This window comes from Ascaphus truei, chromosome 1, assembly GCF_040206685.1.
Source record: "Ascaphus truei isolate aAscTru1 chromosome 1, aAscTru1.hap1, whole genome shotgun sequence".
NCBI classification, from domain to species: domain Eukaryota; kingdom Metazoa; phylum Chordata; class Amphibia; order Anura; family Ascaphidae; genus Ascaphus; species Ascaphus truei.
In genome coordinates, this window is record NC_134483.1 from 466,763,317 (window position 1) to 466,785,269 (window position 21,953).

Sequence of the window (21,953 nt, forward strand, 5' to 3'; positions counted from 1 at the left end):
CGTCTTCACTGTGTCCCAGACACTAGACAGTAATTGGAGAAGCGTCCCTACCTAAGGGGCCTTCCCTGAAGCAACCACAAGCTACTGTGAGTCGGGGCCTAGCCGGGGCCTAATGGGGGTCTCTGGCCTAGTGCAGGGGCCTACTGACACCCTGCACCTACACCCTTACCCTTACCCACTGATGTCCCAGGTCCGACTGCCTGGCGTGTCTTTGCCCGCGAAATTTATCAATAGCTGAGCAGGGGATTCTCACAGCCCTATTGACTGGTTCGCGCCATGTGACTCACTTCTCCAGAGGCTCATGGGACATGTAGTCCCCACAGAGAGCCTTTCCCTATTGGCTGCCGCTTGCGCTACCTTCTGCGCATGTGCGCTATTTGTAATGGCTGCCGCGCTAGGGGAAAACATTGCGCATGCGTGCGCAGATGCAAGATGTCGGCGCCCTGATTACTTGCTCCCCTCGGAGCTCCGGCGAGGCACTCGCCACTCCGGCGGCCCCCAGACTCTCCCCACAACTTCCCCAGCCTCACCGGAGGTGCGTGCACGCTCCCGCTGGCACCTTCCCTGCCCGCGGCGCTCCCGTCCACAGTGGAGGTGAGCATAGGTGAGGGGGACTAAAGGGGAGCCCGGATGAGAAAACGTATCACACAGCAGATGCTAATGCCAATTATTGACTATGGAGACATAGTATATGGCTCAGCACCTCAAACCCACCTTAGCAAACTTGACACCCTCTACAATTCAATTTGTCGTTTTGTTCTCCAATGCAACTATAACACACATCACTGCGAAATGCTCAAAGAACTAGATTGGTCATCACTCGAGTCTAGGCGCAAAGTTCACCTTTCCTGTCTTGCCTTCAAATTCTTTATGGGCAAGCTACCCAGCTACCTGAACAAGCTCCTCACCCCTACCACATGCAGCACCTGAGATCAGACTCCAAAAGACTGTTAATGGTCCCAAGGCTCAACAAAGTATCCGGCCGCTCCTCCTTCTCTTACCGTGCACCCCAAAACTGGAACAACCTACCAGAGACTCTTACATCCACCTCCAGTCTAAGTTCTTTCAAATCTAAGGCTGTCACACATTTTAATCTGGTCTGTAACTGTTTCATACGCCCATAATATATATTTTCGTTAACTGTGCATGCAATGTCTTGTATATAATGTATACCCTGTTCATTTATGTAACTGTATTTGTAACCATGTATTATTTGTCTTAACTCTGTGCCCAGGACATACTTGAAAACGAGAGGTAACTCTCAATGTATTACTTCCTGGTAAAATATTTAATTAATAAACAAGATGGGGACCTGGGCTATACTTGTATGTGCCATTCAGTTATAATCCTGTTGCATATGAAAGATACACCAAAAAAGTTAAGTTTGCAAGTCTTGTGTGTGTTTCTTTCTCCTGTTGACCTGATGATCACTTTTCTATTTACAGCAGAGGGTGACATTCCCTGTGGCTGCTTGTATTGCACCAGTCCCAAGGTATTCCTATAACAACAAATAAAACACATTATTATATCACTTCTCCCAGCTTTAGTTTTAGTTGAATATGAGATATTTCTGATTAGCATTTCAAGCGTAGTCCTGGAGATAGCGCAACAGTCCACAACTGTGCCATGTATGAGGCATATTCATTTTAAACTACTTTGTTGGTATCGGACATAAGTAAATAAAAAAGCTTTACGTTATTGACAGACTTACTCATACCCAGAAACTAACTCTTGATAAATTAACTGTTGCAGACTTGTTTATTTACCTAGCACAGGGGAGCGCAAACTTTTGCTGCTGTGCCCCCCGTCTTGCTAGTCTTGCTTGCCGGCGGCGGCCGGGCAGACGGGATTGCGGGGGTGCAGAGTGCTAGTGGCAAGGCAGTATCACACACTGCAGCAGATTGATTGGATACTTTGTATCAAATTGAGCGTTCCTGTTCAGTGCTGCACGGACACACACAATTCCCTGCTAATGTTGCTGGTAATACTCCCCCATCCCCAGTGTTGAGTCTCTGATCAATTTCACCAGCTAATCAATGTAAACCTGTGTGTATTTATGCCATAATATACCCTTGTGCACTACATAATTGTGTGCTCTCTCTTTTTTACATCCTCGGGGGGTACACTCCAATGCACGGACGTCCTTAGCCCATCAGATGTACTGATCTGACACTTGTAACATCAGAAGGCATCCTTTATACCAGGGCTCCAGTCAGAGAGAGAGAGAAGGGTCTCTGACACGTCTGTTAATCACCTATATAGTGTGAGTGTGATCTTTTTAGAGATATTGTTTGCACCTATTGTATCTGGTCTGCACTATTATCTCTTCCATTTTTTTCCCTGTTTATTATCCCAAGAATTGAGCGCTCCTCCCACCTGGAAGAAAAATCAATGTAAACGTCTGGACATTGATTGGCTGCTGAAATTGACGTCACGCTGCTGCAGCCGGAGATCACAGATTGAAAAAACACCCGCGACTGCAGCAGCGTCGACGCCATACTTTGCAGCCAATGGTAATTTTAATACTGAACACTACCATTGGCTGCCAGGAGTCTGTCATGCACGTGCTTGCTGGCTGTTTTAAATCTCGAAGTACCAGCAGCATCATCTCCGGTATATATTTCAGGGAGCAAGTGGATAATATATATATGTGTGTGTGTGTATGTATGTATTTATGTATGTATGAACAAAAAACAAACAGAAGCGCAAGCTCCATAGCACATAACTGTTTAAACAATAAAGTACATTTATTTTAAAAACTACAGCCCAAAGGAAATACACTTATAGGATTAAAAAAAACAACTATACGTAGGAGAGAAATCTCTATGTGTAGTCATCTGCGGGGGTGAGGAGGGTCCCAGGTAAGCAAGGTACATCTGCACAGCTTGTAGCCACCACCAGCTCCTCTCACGAGTTGGAGCCAAGGAACTGAATCAATCAATATCTCCATGTCCTCTGCTCTCAGCATGGAACAGTTGCCAGCACTCAAAATGCAGCTTGCTAGATCGCAGGGACGCCCAGGACTCCGTGTACACACACCCAAAAACGCGATGATGTCATATATATAATTAATGTTATGGTGGGTAAAAAAAGTGACAAATACCCTCCACAGTAAAGCATATAGCAAATGGAAATATTACTGTATGCTCATTTGCATGTCTTAGACAGGACTGCAACCCCGCCTTTCACCATTATCACCCAGCACACAGCACTTCCACTGCAGCAATGGATTCTGGGAAATGACATGCAAATGAGCACACAGTGCCACCTTTTGTCTAAAGCTCACATTACATGAACAACCCTTAAGCCAATGCATGCTGCTTTAAACACAGCTTTTAAACATAGGCTGGGATGAGATGCAAAGCCAGTAAACCCACTCACAGACAGACTGTTTCGACCTTGTGGGTCTCTTCAGTGTGAGGTTGGTTGTACTGGCTCTGCTTGTTTGAGACTAAGAGTAGGTATTCACCACACATTATTAAGGTTATGGTGGGTAAAAAAAGTGACAAAAACCCTCCACGGTAAAGCATAAAGCTAATGGATATATTACTGTATGCTCATTTGCAGTGGTTGACAAATCACCAAAAAATCTACTCGCCACACAAAAAAATCTACTCGCCACCTAGTACCAAACGTGTGCTGCTTGGGCCAATATTTACTCGCCCGGGGGTTAAATCCACTCGCCCAAGGCGAGCAAATGTATAGGTTTGTCGAACACTGCTCATTTGCATGTCTTAGACAGGTCTGCAACCCCGCCTTTCACCATTATCACACAGCACTTTACTGTGGAGGGTTTTTGTCACATTTTTAACCCACCATAACCTTAATGACCAGGGAGGCGCGAGCTTCCCCCCCTCTCCTAGTATTATTTACATGTAACGTACCAATAACGAGAGGACACACTCTGGAGGTATAATGGCCACGGCTTTGTTTATTAATAATAAACATAATAATAACTGGAGATAGTGTGCTGCCCGTCCGCGCCAGAAAGTGCTCGGTGCTGGGTAATGCAAGAGGGGGCACCCGGAAGTACGTCCCGGTGACCTGCCCCATCGCTTCAACCTGCTTTACCAGCCCCGAGCCCCCTCTGGCAGCAAAAGCACCTACCCCCCCCCAACTGCCGCCACCGACGGGCCTGTTTAACCCCCCCTTAAATCAGGCCCGTACCGCCATACCCTTGCTCGCTGCCTCCCTGAACCCTTCTGCCATAACTCGGCTGCCCCTTTATTGGGGTGTCTTTCCCGCCAAGGCGCCATTGTCTCTACCGAAATTGGCGTTCACGCCATCCTGCTGTCCTGTTCCCTTAAACCCCTTACTGTCCTGCTTGTAACATTTTGACTTGGGGTGTTGTACCCGCACCCGGCGCAGGTGTGTTGGAAATGACAGTTGAGGAATCTGCATTTTGACTCATTAAATCCCCAGCATATGCCCGACTGTTTACCAACTGCGCGTCCCCTCCCTCCCTGCCGGCCGCGCGAACCATTCCGAACCCTTCTGTGGATTGTTACTGAACATGTCCCCCTGAAAGCCTGCCCCACGAGAGGTTGAACCTCCTCCCCCCGAAATGTGTTCTAAATATAAGTCAACATCCTTACGGTCCCACGTAACCACCCCTTTATTCTCCTGCATACTTTGCCTGAATTCTACGTCGTATGTCCACCATCCCATCCCCCGTATTTTTGGAACGCCTTCCTAATTATGTCCTGGTATTTGAACAACGCGGAGCATAATTATGGCTCCTTTTCACCCGCTACGCCCGTCAATATCCCAAACGCCTGCACCCAGTTACCGAAAGTGCGTGGGTACAACCGTATTTCTACATCGTCCTTCTTGGCCTCCCCTTTCTTCTTGGATTTCGCTACCGCCTCGTTGTACCCGGGAAGCAACGTCAGTAACTCAACATAGTCCCCCTTCCCAAATTCTTTCCTTCACCTCGTCTGACAGATGAGCGCCCATGGATCGGGTGACCGCTGTGTACGAATCCCCATATGCTGCATCCCCCACCCTCTTTGACCTTGATGTCGCTACTGGCACCACGGTCCCCGCCCCTTCCGCTGCTCCTCCTACTGCGCTAGCTGCTGCCGTTACTCCCGCTCCCTGACCTGCCGCTGTTACCTGACTAACTGCTGGTCCTGCGCTGCTCGCGCCCCCGCTAGCGCCTTCCTCCCCCGCCGAAGCCTGCTCCTGTGTAATCCTAGCTGACGCGCTCGCTGCTCCGGGGTTCCCCCCTGCTGCTGTTCCTCCCTGTGCCTCGCTTGACTTGCCTATGCCTGCCGCTACTAACGCTGCCTGAACGACCTTTTCCATTATGCTGATCAATCTCGCCTCGGCATTGCCCGCCGCCCCCGCTACCGAATTCTCCGGTACCTGGGAACCGCTGATGCCTGGCAAGGAAGCCCCCCTAAATGCGTAGTTCTCTTACGCTTACCCTTTGGTGTCCCGGTCCCCGGCGGTGATGTGAACCGCCTGTCGGGACCAACTTCGAGGCCCTTGCCCCTCCGAGTTCTGTTCACAGGCCCGCCAGGGCGCCCCGTCCGCTTACGAGCCGTGGACGACGTACCAGCGCCGCAAAGCGTGGTCGACCGTGTCCCGACCGCTCCAGCCTTTCCTGTAAGAGAAAACAAGATTGAACCACCCCCCCACAGGATTCATCCATTTCTAATCGTAAGTCTGCCATCCGGGGATCCAGCTTCCGCCAAGAGCCGCATCGTACTGGCCTGTAACGACATTCCCCAAAAGCACTGCGTGCCGGTGCTTTGCCTATGCGCTGGCCTTACTGCGCAACTGCTGTAATAACAAAATTATATGTTACCCCTTGCATATCAACTTTTTTTGAGTGTATATACACATACTGTACATACATACATATCATACCTATCATACCTATATACACCCATATATGCATGCCCACATACATACGCACATACATACATATCTCCGTCTGCGTGCCTGCGAGGGGTTGCTGGATGTTTTGTTTTTTTGTGGGCCCCCTCCCCCCGAGGGGATGCCTGGTATGGGAGCAACAGCCGCTGTAATAACCCCCCAATGTGCTCTACCCATATGAACCTGTACACACATACCGCCATATACGTACATACCTACGTATGAACGCCTACCCCCACATGCCTACACACATGTACCCGCATCTAGCCATGTTTATACATACATATAAACGCCTACCGCATATAACTACGCATAACATGACTATGCACCTGATGATAATAATAATAATACTAATAATAATAATCCTGATAATCGTAACCGTCCACCTAGAAAGGAACGACCAGACGCAAAACTTCTGGGCTCGTTCTCAGTACAATTAATTGCGATTTATAAACATACCCATTTTGCAACATATAAACTTCTTATCCTCCCCGCAAACCGTACACCATACCCTGCTAAGCTAACAATAATGCTCTCAACAGTACTCTTGCAATGAACGGTAAGCAAACGGTAAGCAACCACAACCACCATTGTTGCTCCCCCAACCTGCCCCTAGTCTGAGGATTACCTCCATGATAACTGATAATGTGGACAGTGCGGAGCATACTGTGTCCCCCTCCCCCCCCCCCCCGGCGGAACAGCAGGCACACTATGCGTCGCCAACCTTGCCCCTACTGCTTCCCCCCCCCCCCGCGCGTGCCACCACATGCGGGAGATCGCGAGGCACCCCCATCCATTCCCTGCTGCTCCCTTTCTCTCCCCCCCCCCCCCCCGGCCGCACCCCGTGTTGCGGAGAGGACGCCCCGCGTGTATCCCCCATGGTAGTGTCACTCTGCCCGAGATAGGCGGCCCGCACGGGATGTTCTCGTGCCCGCGGGAGACCCGCTCGTCCGCCATGCCGCCGCTGGCGGTTAGAGCGCGCCGTGCGATAACCCCCCCCCCCAGAGTGAGCACGGGACCAGGAGTCCCGAAGACTCTCCCCCTTCCCCCCTACCGATCGCTCTACCGAGCCCTCAGGCCAAGATGGAGGACAGAGGCGGACAGACAAGGGGGGCATGCTGCCTGGGGGGAGTCCCTATCCTCCCTGCATCCCGCCTCCCCTCTCGCTGCCAGTTCAAACTGCGTGGCAGTACGAGAGGGGGGGAGTGCCCGGGAATTTCATTTGCTTACCTTAGCTCTACAGGAGAGGAGAGGGACATCCGAATCTGTGGCAAGCCAGGAGCAAGAGGCCGCACCTCCCTCCTGGCTGCTGGTTTTATACCCGAGACCTCTCCCCCGGCCGCTCTTGCGGCCAATCCGGTTCGGGGAGGCCGAGCCCCCCGGTCATCAGCTGTGCCGCCCATTCAGGCTAGGCCAGCTTCATAATTTGTGGTGAATAACTACTCTTAGTCTCAAACAAGCAGAGCCAGTACAACCAACCTCACACTGAAGAGACCCACAAGGGCGAAACAGTCTGTCTGTGAGTGGGTTTACTGGCTTTGCATCTCATCCCAGCCTATGTTTAAAAGCCGTGTTTAAAGCAGCATGCATTGGCTTAAGGGTTGTTCATGTAATGTGAGCTTGAGACAAAGGTGGCACTGTGTGCTCATTTGCATGTCATTCCCCAGAATCCCTTGCTGTAGTGGCAGTGCTGTGTGCTGGGTGATAATGGTGAAAGGCGGGGTTGCAGACCTGTCTAAGACATGCAAATGAGCATAAAGTAATATTTCCATTTGATATATATATATATATATATATATGTGTGTGTGTGTGCAAGGTAGGACTGCTTCTTTAAAACAATACCAAGCTTTCATTCTATTATTTGTGCCTTAGATTGTTATCTTGTTTTTTTACTTCAGTGTTAAGTTCATGGATTCTCTGTAAAGCTGTATTGTGACCTGAGGAAGAGTGAGACCTCTCGATAGCTTGTCTTATATCAATTGTTAGTCCAAATAAAAAAGGTATCACCTAATCCCGAGGTACTCATTATCTCCATAAGTATTCTGCAGATGGGTAGCAGGGCGAAAAGCCTAAAATATAGATCTATGAACTAAACCCATGATTAAGTAATGTTACAGTATGTGTTGACTGCAGGCATGTTATTGAACGTTTGGAAGTGATGTGTTGTGCATGTCCTGCATAGCTTTGCCTCCTTCATTCTTTATCATTAAATCACACTACGTGAGGTATACATACTTGTTTTTAATTATATTGATGCAAGAATCCGTTAGAAACGTGTAAAAGTTGCATGCAAACATCAGTAACAGCGAAACAAAAATTGCCCAACAGTTTGTTTACTTTTATTTCACATCTTACAATCTTTAGTTTGGCTTTTGTAAGTTAATTACAACTATTTTATGATCCCAGTGTACAGTGTGTACACATTTTATTTCTAGACAGCTGGGTTTTATCTTAAATGCACAGTAAGACTTCTGTTAAGTGTCACATGCTATAGATCTTAGGACATGTTGAATCCTTCCAAAACTGCATTTTGCAGTTTATGAGCCAAGATATATATCGTTTTTGTCTGAACTTTAGGGACAGGCTTTGCCTTTTTATGGAATTATTGAAGCAAACTTGGCTTCTGAAAGTTTATGACAAATTTATAAAGCGATTCTGATTCTTGAAAGATAGTGGTGTTTGTGGCAGCATTTGTTAACAGCCCTCACTAAAATAACTGACGACCTCCATGCTGCCAAAGACAGAGGTCATTACACTCTGCTCATATTACTCGACCTCTCTGCAGCATTTGACACCGTGGACCACCCTCTTCTCAATCACATCTCCATACTCTTGGTATTCGGAACAAAGCTCTATCCTAGATCTCATCCTACCTCTCCCATCGTACTTTCAGTGTCTCTTCTGCTAACACCTCCTCCTCCTCTATTGATCTCTCTGTGAGGGTACCCCAGGGCTCTGTCCTGGGACCTCTTCTCTTTTCTCTGAATACACTCTCTCTAGGTGACCTAATAACATCTTTTGGGTTTAATTATCACCTCTATGCTGACGACACACAAATATACTTTTCAACACCCGACCTTACACCTGCTGTACAAACCAAAGTTTCTGAATGTCTCTCTGCTATATCATCCTGGATGGCCCTCCGCCGCCTTAAACTCAACATGGCTAAAACAGAGCTCCTCATACTTCCTCCCAAACCTGGATCTTCTACCTCCTTCCACATTACTGTTGGAACTACGATAATTCACCCAGTAGCCCAAGCACGCTGCCTAGGGGTCACACTCGACTCCTCTCTCAGATTTGCCCCTCACATTCAAAACATTTCTAAAACCTGTCGCTTTTTCCTCCGCAATATAACTAAGATACGCCCTTTCCTCTGTTGCTCGACTGCTAAAACTCTGACTCAGGCCCTCATTCTCTCCTGTCTTGATTACTGTAACCTCCTGCTGTCAGGCCTTCCTGCCTCTCACCTGTCTCCCCTACAATCTATCCTAAACGCTGCTGCCAGAATCACTCTACTCTTTCCTAGATCTGTCTCAGCATCTCCCCTCCTGAAATCCCTCTCCTGGCTTCCGATCAAATCCCGCATCTCACACTCCATTCTTCTCCTCAATTTAAAGCTTTACACTCTTCTGCCCCTCCTTACATCTCAGCCCTAATTTCTCGTTATGCACCATCCAGACTCTTGGGTTCTTCTCAAGGATGTCTTCTTTCTACCCCCTTTGTATCTAAAGCCCTCTCCCGCCTTAAACCTTTTTCACTGACTGCCCCACACCTCTGGAATGCCCTTCCCCTCAGTACCCGACTAGCACCCTCTCTATCCACCTTTAAGACCCAACTTAAGACACACTTGCTTAAACAAGCATATGAATAGCACTGTGGATATTTTGAACACATGATACATAAAGCTTGGCCCCCTGCAGACGCACTTACCAGAAATCCCTCCTACTGTCTCTGTACGTTCTCCCTACCAACCAATTAGACTGTAAGCTCCTCGGAGCAGGGACTCCTCTTCCTTAATGTTACTTTTATGTCTAAAGCACTTATTCCCATGATCTGTTATTTATATTATCTGTTACTTATTTGATTACCACGTGTATTACTGCTGTGAAGCGCTATGTACATTAATGGCGCTATATAAATAAAGACATACAATACACAACAACTGTACTGTGATGTCTGTTACAATTGATAGATTAAGGAAATAGATAAACAAGAATCACATACTCTTCCTGCATTTCAATTACTCTGTCAGAGCTTTGTTAATGTAAGAATGAAAGAAGAACACATTTATACTGCCACATTAAAAATCTATGATTAGGCAGTGGTTCTCATAGCTCCTCAGGGCCATAAGCCAGGCCATGGTTTTGTCCAACGGACCAATGTCCGACTTCTATGTAGATTAGCTGCTTTCACCTCTGTGTACATGCATTGGTGGATACCTAGGAGAGGTTTGAGAACCACTGTGATAGGGCAATTGTATCAGACTCCTGTTTTCTTGTCGTACAAGGGTGATAGACCTGTGAAATAGTGTTTTTTTTTTAATCTTTTACTAAAGATGTGATATGTATGCTGTCCCAGTATGTTTTGGAAATGTTTTGGAAATGTTTTGAGGAATTTGTGCGAAAGCAAACAAATTGTGCAAACTGTTCACCCAGTGGCAATAGCTACGTTCACGTGTTTCTTTTAGTATGTCCGAGCATTGTACAATATTAGCAAAGGATGAGAAATGAATCTCTTGATGGTGCTTCTAAATCCAGGATTGTGCAATGTTGGCCATAATGCCTAGGAGACCGGGGTATGTTAATTGTATATTAAATGTGTGGATGTGTGACAGGGTATATGGCTCACCATATGAAGCTTAACATGGACAGAGCAAAAATTACCACTCTTAGAAGCGAAACCACATGGAAGCCCTTATATAAAGAGACTCCCAGTGCAATCACTATGTGGATAGAACATATCCTGTATCATAGGCTGGAGCCCTGCACATACCCTATAGTCACAATAACCATAAACATAGTAGGTCACTCACATATTAACCCCTTCTGCTCCATGACAGCGTGCATCCGTTCCGTTTTGTAGATAGAGTATATGTAGAAAGATGGTGGAGCACTGCAAAGAAATAGGGCTGGAGGCAGATCCGTGAAAAATAAAAATGCTTTAATCCAAATGCATGGTAGCAACAGCTACATTAACTACATTAACAGCTGTTGCTACCATGCATTTGGATTAAAGCATTTTTATTTTTCACGGATCTGCCTCCAGCCCTATTTCTTTGCAGTGCTCCACCATCTTTCTACATTGTACAATATTAGACTGCGACGGTAGGGGTAGATTTGACTGCTTTTAAATAAAGGTTAAGCCCGCCATTACCCCCTATCTGTCAATGATCTGATGTATTTCTGGATGTATGTACAGTTTATTGTACCAGTCCTATATATGTTATTCTTAAAGTACAGTGATGTACAGCTCTGTTCAAGAGTGGGGACCTGTAGGGGTTAACGCTCTCCTGCAAAAGGAGCTGTAATCACATCAGAGTTTGGTATTGTAGGTCTGGACCGCTCAACCTGGTACGAGGGGGAGACCACCACAGCAAATGCGACGGTGTTCAAGTATGTGGTGGAGCTCAGGGATCGGTTGGCCGATCTGACGGGCTTATCGCAGGCTAACCTCAAGGAAGCACAGACCAGGCAGAAGCTCTGGTATGATAGAGATACCCATAGTAGAGCGTGTATCCCGGGGCAGCAGGTGCTTGTTGTAAAGCCAACTCGCCAGAACAAACTCCTGGCTGCCTGGTCCTGTAATCTGGCGGATGAACAAGTCAAACTAAGTGGTAGCTCTGGATCACGAGTTAGGCTGCGCTTATGCAGACTGTGACGCAGCCGATGCCATTGCGGAAGTTGTAATTCATATTTTGTAGACGTCACTGACTACAAGGCCAGTGATGTCAGCAAGGGGGAAGACAGAGGGACGGAGAAGCTCTCTGATTGGCTTACAGCCAGTCACATGTGGAGACCGTCTCTCCAAAAAACAAATTCTACTGACCTACCAGATTTTTGGTAGCGCTGTCACTCCGTCGTGTCCACAATAAAAGCGCCGGTGACAGTGCATTTGTTTTGATGTTGCGTCGTTGTCGCTGGCACTATAAGCGCAGCCTTAGGTAGGCTGGAGCTACTACATAAATATGCTGAAGGAGTTCGATGCGACTGGGAGACTTGGCAGCAGAGCTCTGCCCGATCTCAAAAGGGAGACTAGGCATGGAGCCTCTGTGGAGGACATGGGTATCTGGTCACAACTTGTGGCTGCCCAACGGGAGGAGGCACGAGAGTTGTACGGAAGGTATGGCGGTCTGTTCACGGACAAGCCGATATGGTACCCGGTCAACACAGGTGATCAAAGGCCACTCTGTAAGTCTGCGTACTGGGTGTCTGTGGAGGTAAGGCGGAGCCTGGAGAGGGAGATCAAGGAGATATTGGAGATGTGTGTGATCTCCAGGTCGCAGAGTCCCTGGGCTTCGACCGGTAGTCCTGATCCCCAAAAAGGATGGAATCACCTGGTTCTGCGTGTAGTACCGGCAGTTAAATGCCCAGACCGTGTCAATTGCCAATCCCATTCCTCGGATGGATGAGTTATTAGACAAGCTCGCCTGGGCAAGGTATCTTACAACCATGGACCTGAGCTGGGGATATTGGCAGATCTCATTGACCCAGGAGGCACGCGAGAAGTCGAGCTTTCATCACCCTGAGTGGCTTGTACTAATTTTCGGTCATGCCATTTGGGATGAAGAATGCACTTGCTACCTTCCAGCGTCTGATCAATCACCTGCTGCAGGGGATGCATGGGTATTCCCCCGGCATACTTGGATGACCTGACATAAAAGCAACTCCCTTGCATGATAACCTGGTCCCTGGAGTGTGAGTGCCTTCTGCGCTCTCAAGGTTGCCCTGGCAAGTACTCTGATCTTGGCAGCTCCTGACTCTAACTTTAGCATCGGCGCAGTACTAAGTCAGGTGGGTACTGATGGGGTCGAACGCCCCATTGTGTACCTGAGCCGCAAGTTGCTAAATAGGGAGGCGGCCTATGCTATGATCAAGAAGGAGTGCTTGGCTATAGTGTGGGGTCTCTGGAAACTCCAGCCATATGTGTGCGGCCACCCATTCACAGTCATTACGGACCACAATCCCCTGAGCTGGTTGCAGCGGGTCACCGGGGATAATGCCAAGCAGTTGCGGTGGAGCCTGGCCTTACAAGAGTATGACTTCACCATACAGCACAAGAAGGGAAGCAAGCACGGCAATGCCGATGGACTTTACCGGCAGGACGATCCGGGCCGGCTAAGTTCCAACCTTTGAGCATCGATCATGGGGTCCAACCCGCTGGGGTTGCTTGCCCAGAGATCTCCTCTTAAGGTGTGATAGTGGGGGTAGATTTTGCTGCTCTTAAATAAAGGTTAAGCCCACCATTATCCCTACTTGTCAATGATATGATGTATTTATTTATTTATGTATGTACAGTTTATTGTACCAGTCCTATATATGTTATTCTTAAAGTATGTAAAACCGTGATGAACAGCTCTGTTCAAGATGGTGGACGTGCATGGGTTAACGCTCTCTTGCAAAAAGAGCTGTAATGACAGAGTTTGGTATTGTAGTCCTGGACACTGTGATGAGATTAGTCCCATTGTTGAGGAACCAGGTTGTTGTTGATCACCTGCTCAGTGGATTTGCTCTTCAAGAAAGCTGTAAGCCCTGGGGTTTGCTTATTCACGGGGAATTGCGTGAATATTGTCCTCTATCTGCCTACATCCTGTGGACTATGTCAAGGATAGGAATGACCATATTTGGGCATGCTATTTTGGGCTTCATGGCCCACCTTAAACCCCAGTAATCTCATCAACCGGGTTTTGGGCCGGGTGCAGAGACCAGGACTATTGTTTCTACCCAGACTGGCTGGCCTCTCCCTGATTGGGACAGGGGTATAAATACTGCTCCACAGCTTTAACTGAGTTATTCTGGACCTGATAACCTTTGTGAAGGCTGTGTGCTGACATGGGACTGGCATAGCCCCTATAAAGAAAAAGCTGAAATGGAGTAAGCAGAAGGTAACTGAGGAGATCCAGTGCAGGTGTCTGGAGCATCCGGTGGAGCAGCGGTCTGTGTGTGCATATGAGGTTTGGCAACAAACTTTCTGGGTTTTCACAGTCCAGTCCGGGATTTTGCTCTTGCTCGCCCTATGTGGCTGGATCGTTAATTTTTGCTTCTGGCAACTTCCTTTAAAAGGACAGCCCGGTTAGCAGGAAGTTGCCGAGCAAGGTTCCAGTTTCCTGCTGTGTTCATGCAACGCGTTTATGCTTTTTGTCTCTCACGTTACCAGACCCGGCTCACGTACCTCGACTACCCTTGTCTTCAGCCTGCCCCGCCCATTGCAAGTACCTCGACTAACCTTTGGTTTCAGCCTGCCTCGACCTCTACATCCACACCGACTACGTAACTCTGCTGCCAGCCCTGACCTTCGGCCTCCGACTCGCTACTCTACCAGGACTCTGTCTCTCAGCTCAGGTCGGTTCTTTCACCCTCCTACCTCAGCCCTGCAGGTCCGTTTCCTGCTTGAAAAGAGCATCATTACAGTGCAGTGACGGCCTAAGCTGTTTGTAGTGAAGCATCGGCGAGGAATTTAAAACTGAAACTGCTAGCTTGTTCAAATCCCGATATAATCCCATTACCGAGGAACAGCGGTGCAAGTTGGGAGCGCGTATTGAGATAAGCTTCTGGATGGAGGACTTCACACCTAGGACTTGGGTCGTTCCCACAGTTACCCCAGTTGGGTGAGTTTGTGTTTTATGTATTGGAGGTTTATGGAAACTTTTTCCAATAAATTCACTTTTGTTCAACCCTGCAGTTGTCTAGTGCAGCAGTGCGCAAAGTGGGGGGCACGAGATTCGCTGCGGGGGTTACAGAGGCCCGGCGTGCGCTTCCCGAAGGCATTTAAATTAATACCGGGGGAGTTGCAGGGCCTCGGTAAACCTTACCTTGATTCAGACGCTCCTTGTGACGCGTCACCATGGCAACGCGGCGTCAAATAACGCTGCGGGGTCATGTAACGTCATGACGTCTGAATCAAGGTAAGGGGGGGGGCGCAGGGGAAAAAGATTGTGCCCCCCTGCTCTAGTGTTCTGATCCCTGGTGTAATTGTCCGGTCTCCCGTGACAGAGACTTATCCTGACAAAATTCACTAAATTCTACAAGTTGCCAAAATATTCTCCCTCACAGCCTTGCAAACATCATTCTAATATTTAGGAGCCAACTGGGAAAAAAGTAGTGGCCGATACCTACTTTCCCAGGAATCATATAGTTACACTGTAGACCTATGTACACAAGTTTCAGCCCCTGACTTGAGCATCACGGGCACCTGGCTTTTTGTAAAGTTGGACAAACGTAAGGATACAATTTACACCCAGACCAAGACGTTGGCGGATTCGTGGTGAAATTTGCCTTTTTGCAACCAGTTCTAAAGTGGTGGTTGATTAAAATTCACCAATTTCCTGCAAATCTTCATCTGTTTTCGTACCTACACATGCACAGCTTTCTGTGCATATACATGTGGATGACGAATGACACATGCAGTCATACTCTCCAGCCCTCCCTATTTATGAGGCTCAATGGCGAAGATATATTATGTTCATTATGCTGCAAAGGTCACGTAGACCATGGTCTAAAGCAGGGGCGCCCAAACTTTCCCCCTGTGCACCCCTGCCTGCCCTACTCACCGGCTCGCACCCCCGTCCTTCCTTGTCGCGGGGTCACGTTTTCTTTGTAGAAGTTAGATTGGTTATTGGGTGTAGTCTTTGAAGTGGGACTCAATGTGCTAGAGTTTTTTCCCCAGTTTTTGCAGAAACTCTGTGTACCGCTGTAATCTTACAGAAGACTCTCTCGTTGTTCTGACTACTTGCTGAATAGACTCTGACTACATTCCTTCTCCTAGTCTGTTATCTGTGGGAGCATTGGCACATAAATCAAACAATAGCCTCTACATTTTGTGTCAATGCCAAAACACACATACAAAAATTGAGTGTACAAGAACTTGTACTACAAATGACTTGAGGTTTTGGATTGAGATAGAAGTTATCTGATATTGCTTGCTATAACGCAATGTTCTTTTTTTGATCTTCTTTATCCCAATGTGTTTTTATTGCTGTGCTAATTAAATGCCAGGAAATTCAGGGTGTCTGAATACTGTAGTTTCAACCCTGCTGAATGTTATTTAGTCCTTTTTTTTTTTTTTTCACTTAATGGATTTTTTCTTTTTATGTTGGAATCTACTGGTTGTAAGAAGTTTGTTTTCAATAATGAAAAATAGGTTTGAAAAAACTATTTTTCATTTCAATACTGGAGCTGCCACTAATCCAGTGTTTCTCAGCCCTCTCCTCTGGACATGAGGTCATGTTTTAGGGATAACCAGTATAACCAGTGAATCACACGTAATAATAACAGCTTTATTTTATATAGTGCTTTTCTCCTCATGGGAAATATAGTGCACGGTAAGGAGCCGACACTGGGAATTGAACCAGGCTCCCCTGCTTCAAGCTCTGTGTGAAAGGGGGGAGGGAGGGTAGGTGAAGGGGGGGGGGGGTAGGTGAAGGGGGGGGGGTAGGTGAAGGGGGGGGAGGGTAGGTGAAGGGGGGGAGGGTAGGTGAAGGGGGGTGAGGGGGGGAGGGGGGGAGGGAGGGTAGGTGAAAGGGGGGAGGGAGGGTAGGTAAAGGGGGGGAGGGAGGGTAGGTAAAGGGGGGGAGGGAGGGTAGGTAAAGGGGGGGAGGGAGGGTAGGTAAAGGGGGGGAGGGAGGGTAGGTAAAGGGGGGGAGGGAGGGTAGGTAAAGGGGGGGAGGGAGGGTAGGTAAAGGGGGGGAGGGAGGGTAGGTAAAGGGGGGGAGGGAGGGTAGGTGAAGGGGGGGGGGAGGGAGGGTAGGTGAAGGGGGGGGGAGGGAGGGTAGGTGAAGGGGGGTGAAGGGGGGAGGGTAGGTGAAGGGGGGTGAGTGGGGAGGGAGGGTGAAGGGGGTGAGTGGGGGGAGGCGGAGTGGGGGGGGTGGAGGAGTAGGGGGGAATGGGGGGGAGTGGTTTGAGGGGGAGTGGAGCAGGGGGGCGGGGGAAAGTGGTTTGAGGGGGAGTGGGGGGGGGGTTTGAGGGGGAGTGGAACAGGGGGGCATATGTATTGTCCTAAATTATGTATCCGCCACCCGTCCGGCCGCTTGTTCCCCCATCCGGCCGCTTGTTCCCCCATCCGGCCGCTTGTTCCCCCATCCGGCCGCTTGTTCCCCCATCCGGCCGTCTGTTCCCCCATCCGGCCGCTTGTTCCCCCGTCCGGGCACCCGTTCCTCCGCTGGCTCTGGGCGCAGGGGTGTTTTGCGGCAGGGGTGTGAGGCGGGGGAGGCGCAGGGGTGTAAGGCGGGAGGCGCAGGGGTGTTTTGCGGCAGGGGTGTGAGGCCGGAACCGCAGGTGTGTGAGGCCGGAGGCACAGGGGTGTTTGACGGCAGGGGTGTGAGGCGGCGTTTTTGACTGACTTACCTGGGTGGGAGGCGGCGGCTGGTGCACATCGTGTGGTAGCCAGTCTTGGAGAGGAGCACGTGGCGTGTGTGTGTAAGAGTGGGTCAGACTCTTAGACCACAGCGGCCAATTAGAGCCGTGGAGGGGGGGGGGGGCTGACGGAGCAATCTGATTGGCCAGAGGCTGAGTGACAGACCGACGGACCAATCAGCACAGCCAACATACAACGTTTTAAAAAATATATATATATATAGATTCCTAAAATCCAGTCGGGGTATGCACCCCAAGGAGAGGGTTGAGAAACGCTGCTCTAAACTGCATAACAACTTCTAGTGATCATTGTTCCCATCAACGTTATAGGGATCTGTCACCCCAGTGAAAAATACCAGAAACTAAACCAAAAAGGTCACTACATTTTAGTTTTAACACTGTGTTACAGATGGTTGTATATAATGTACAGTTTGTTTGGGTTTCAGTGGACAGCTAGGAATTGCCACTTCATATAATATTTAAGCAGCAGATTGTGTTTGGATTAAAAGATCCCCCCCCTTACATATGGTGATTTAAAGGACCAAGTTAAAAGAATCCGGGGAATGTGGAGGATAATATTAAATGTTAATGGAGACATTGTTAATGCACCCAGTAAGACACTACGCCTGTGCACAAATGATGCTGGGAATATGAGCTATATATATCTGAATGTTTGATACTAGCTTCAATGAATGAGACCAAAATAAATGTGCTGTAGTTTATTGCACTGGTGACATTTGATTGATTATAAGACACTATTGTGCAACCCCATTCACAAGCTACTAACAGGCCCATCATGCTTTAACCAAATAGAGTCCCGCAGGGTAATGGTGCTCAGACTTGGTGTAGGCTCACACGTCATAAAGTGAAGAGATGTATAATGTCCGGAATATTCTTAATAGGTAGTTGCAATTCATCAGTATGAATAACAAGGGAATAACGCCTAATGGCGTCCTAGCATAGGTATCCCAAATATATGGCGTAATATCACATCCTCTGTAGATATTTGGTTTGAAAACATCCAGATGCGGGCAACTTACTTGATATCAGATGCTCCTGGTACATCCGCTCAGTCCTGCTATTCCATGGTGTGCATCTACCACGACGTAGAAAGAACAAAAAGGATCAAGAGGTGGCGATAATAAAAAAAAGATTTATTGAATCACATGGATTCACATGGATTCAATAAATGGTGGTAGTGCTCACTCTTTTCACTATTTGGACGATTATGCTTTAACACAGCTGGAAAGATTCACTTACTGTATATCAAATGCCTACCTACACACAGCATGCAGAAAAGATACTTGATAATATTATGTTTTTATGCAGTTTAAAAATTGGTTGTGAAGAACACATATTAAGCATGAATACGCTGTATTTTAAACATTCTACTAAAAGATTTTTGAAGTTTATAAAGCTTTGTTTCAATCCTGCACATAAGTAGTAAATAATGAAATATTAAAAATGATAAATTAACTTTGTTTGCGTGCCAATAGGGATATCAAATTATTGTTTTCCCTCTGCAAAGTCTCTGTGGTTCTGAAGAATATATTATATATCAAGTGTCTTCAAACAAACGGTGTATATTGCCTCTGATTTATACAGAGTACCTTGGAGCTCAGTCATGGATTCATGTTTATATCTTAGTTGGACAATAGGCTTGGACAGTTTGAAATGCTACAGTACATCCTCCTAATGCTCTTCTAATATGAAAAAAAAACCGATGTCCGATTTAAAACAACAGGGGCTTCTCCAGAGCTTGAACTGCTCTATGCTGGAGCTTTGGGGACCCCCAGAGGGTGGGTCGTTTTATCTCCGATTCGGGAAATCAAAATAGCCACCAAGTAATGTAGACCATTTAAGGACGTGCGCCGCCGCTGTCCATTACAAAGCCGCAACATCACCACCCTGGTGATGTGGCTTCATATTAGACGACCATGGCTGCTATCTTTCAATATCCAGAAAGAACACGGGAAACAAAAACAACATAAGTATGTGAGGAACCGGGGGTGCGCCGCAGTTGAAAATAATCGTTCTATTCAGATCTGGATGACCCCTGGTTTGAAATGTAAACTCACACAAAGTAAAAGAGAATTTTGGTTTATTGTAGGATATCATTAGATTAATAAGACTATAATAATAATACTGTAATTAGTTTTTCCTTGTATGGCGCTGCACATAGACATTTTGCAGGCACAAGTCCCTGCCCCATAGAGGTTACAATGTTTTTGGTGTCTGAGGCACAGGGAGATAGAGTGACTTGCCCAAGGTCACAAGGAGCTGATATCGGGATTTGAACCAGGCTCCCTTACTTCAAACTCCATTTTATTGTTCTAAGAGTCTGTGCCTTTACTCACTGAGTGTAACGAGTGCTGGCCACAAACAGGACGGAACCGCGAGGCCGAGGTGGGGGTATTGAATAACCGACCTGAAGCCGCGTCCGGATGCGGAACTAGTGGTCGTGGGTAGCCAAGTCAGGGTAGGAGAGAGCAGAGTAGTAGGAGAGCAATCTGAGGTCTCAGAGTAGAGACGTCAGTGGAGTCAAGGCAAGGCAGACGTGATTGTGACCAGCACACGTCACGTGAAACTATGCTCAGCCAACTTCCTGGTGGAAGAGGCTGAGCCTAAATAGAGGGGGCAGCCATTCGGGTGACTGGAGGTTGACGGGACCAGAGCCTGGTCCAGATCCTCACACTGAGCCTTCAGTTTATTTCACAACTGGAACCTGGGGGTCCCAACCCGTGCCATTCCTAGCAAGGGAAACACCACTCCCACCGGTTCTTGAGATAGTTACCTTTTTATGTGTCAGTAAAATCAAAGTTGGCCTCCCGGGGGTCATCCAATAGGTCCTCGGTGGTGTGATTTTAATAGCAGCCGTATTGGTTTCCCAAAAGGGTCCCAAATCTGTACAATTAAATAAAATGTAGGGGTATTGGCGGTTTAGCTTTCCTATGATGTACTTCCTCCTCTAGTTCTCGTGCAATAAATACATTTGTGTGAAAGCTCATGATTGACATTTGAGTCCGATTTCTTCCATCTGGATTTGGGAGACAGATGGTCAGATATCTTGACCCATTTAATTGCTTTGGGCCTGCAATTCATTGCAAAGTTATTCTACTGTTGGCTCTTCCAGCGATTAAGGAATGTCCAAGAAATGAACATGGTGTTAAAAATGTGTTCTGTCTTGAACTTGACTGAATCCTACTAAAATTACATAACATTATAACTGTCCTTGTAATTCTAAACAGATTTCTTTATTTAGCATTTCCTGCTGGTTAATAACAAACACATTTTGACATTTCTGGTATACCACGCTATTATTTTAAAGAACATTATTTTTTTCAAATTTTAATTGTCTAATGTCAAAATATGATTGAAATTTACTGTGGACAAAAAAGTTAATCAAGCTTTTTTTTAAATGTATTTTTTACGCAAATGACAAACAGCGCAGACAATCATAACTAAAAGAAATGCAGAAAAATACTGTGTAGATTAAATAGGTACAGTGCTGAAATTAAAATGTATATTGAAACATGAAAAATTGTAATCTAATATTGCAATTATTTACTGTACAGTCACCTGTCTCTTGTCCAGATGCAAAATAATAACTTTCAGAATTGTTTCTAAGACATATTAAAAAATGACTTTGAAAGTAGTATTACCTTTTGGCCCTTTTCATAGGGTGAAACACTTGCTTATTTAGATCTGCAAGTGTCAAACATCCTGCGGGGTGAACAGTGAGCCTTCTCTTTATGTCGAATGACTGTTGGTTGCCATCCAAACCCTTCACGTGTATGGTTGTGAGCTGGGTACTGAGAGTGGTGTTATGGCAGCATAGTGAGAGGATTTGATGAGCTCAGAAAAACAGTGTCTTTCTGGTGCCACGTTGCCAGTCTATTAGCATGGGTCCGGGCACACGACAGAAGTTAGGTGTATTGCTTCCTTTGGCTTTCCTCAACTTCAAATAAACGATGCTTTGACTATGCAAGAGCACATTGTGTCTTGATTTATGAGGCTCTCTCGCAGTTTCTTTTTACTTGAATTGGTGTTAGGCCAAATAGGTAGAACTGTCTCTCAGTACAAACACTGTTGCGTCGCACACAGAAGAAGCTTCTCAGATACACAGAAGTTTTAAAACTGTACTCCAAAAGTCCTACTGTATGTCATTTGTAATGCACTGTGAAAGCCTCCTATACAGTATATAGCTTACTTTTATTCTTTTATTATCCGGGATTTTGAGATATCACTGTTAACATTTTCCAGTTATTTTCCAGTTATTATGCCTACTACTGTATGTAGAACATGGTTCACAAAGATAAAATGCTGCCATCCCAAACCCACCAATTCCCAGGGGCTGGTTTCTGTGAAGTGACTGCCTTGGGGGGAGACCTATAATGCTGTATTCGTTTGAATTGTAATCACCCTTTTGGTCAAATGGAATCTGTAGATCTGTCCATCAAACTCTGCCCTACCACTTCTTCACAGTTTATTTTGTTTCTG

General features: G+C 47.0%; 1 protein-coding gene and 1 long non-coding RNA gene across 2 annotated transcripts in view; one reads left to right on the forward strand and one right to left on the reverse strand.

Moving 5' to 3' along the window:
* Window positions 1–21,953, forward strand: part of SCFD2 (sec1 family domain containing 2) — a 644,096-nt gene that overhangs the window by 13,486 nt on the left and 608,657 nt on the right. The gene's annotated exons all lie outside the window — the stretch shown is intronic.
* LOC142471988 (uncharacterized) lies at window positions 492–15,805 on the reverse strand. The gene is made up of 3 exons (XR_012789564.1): window positions 15,653–15,805; window positions 5,429–5,608; window positions 492–1,498 (listed from the first exon to the last, which is right to left on the reverse strand). It is a non-coding gene; the product is annotated as an uncharacterized LOC142471988 (long non-coding RNA).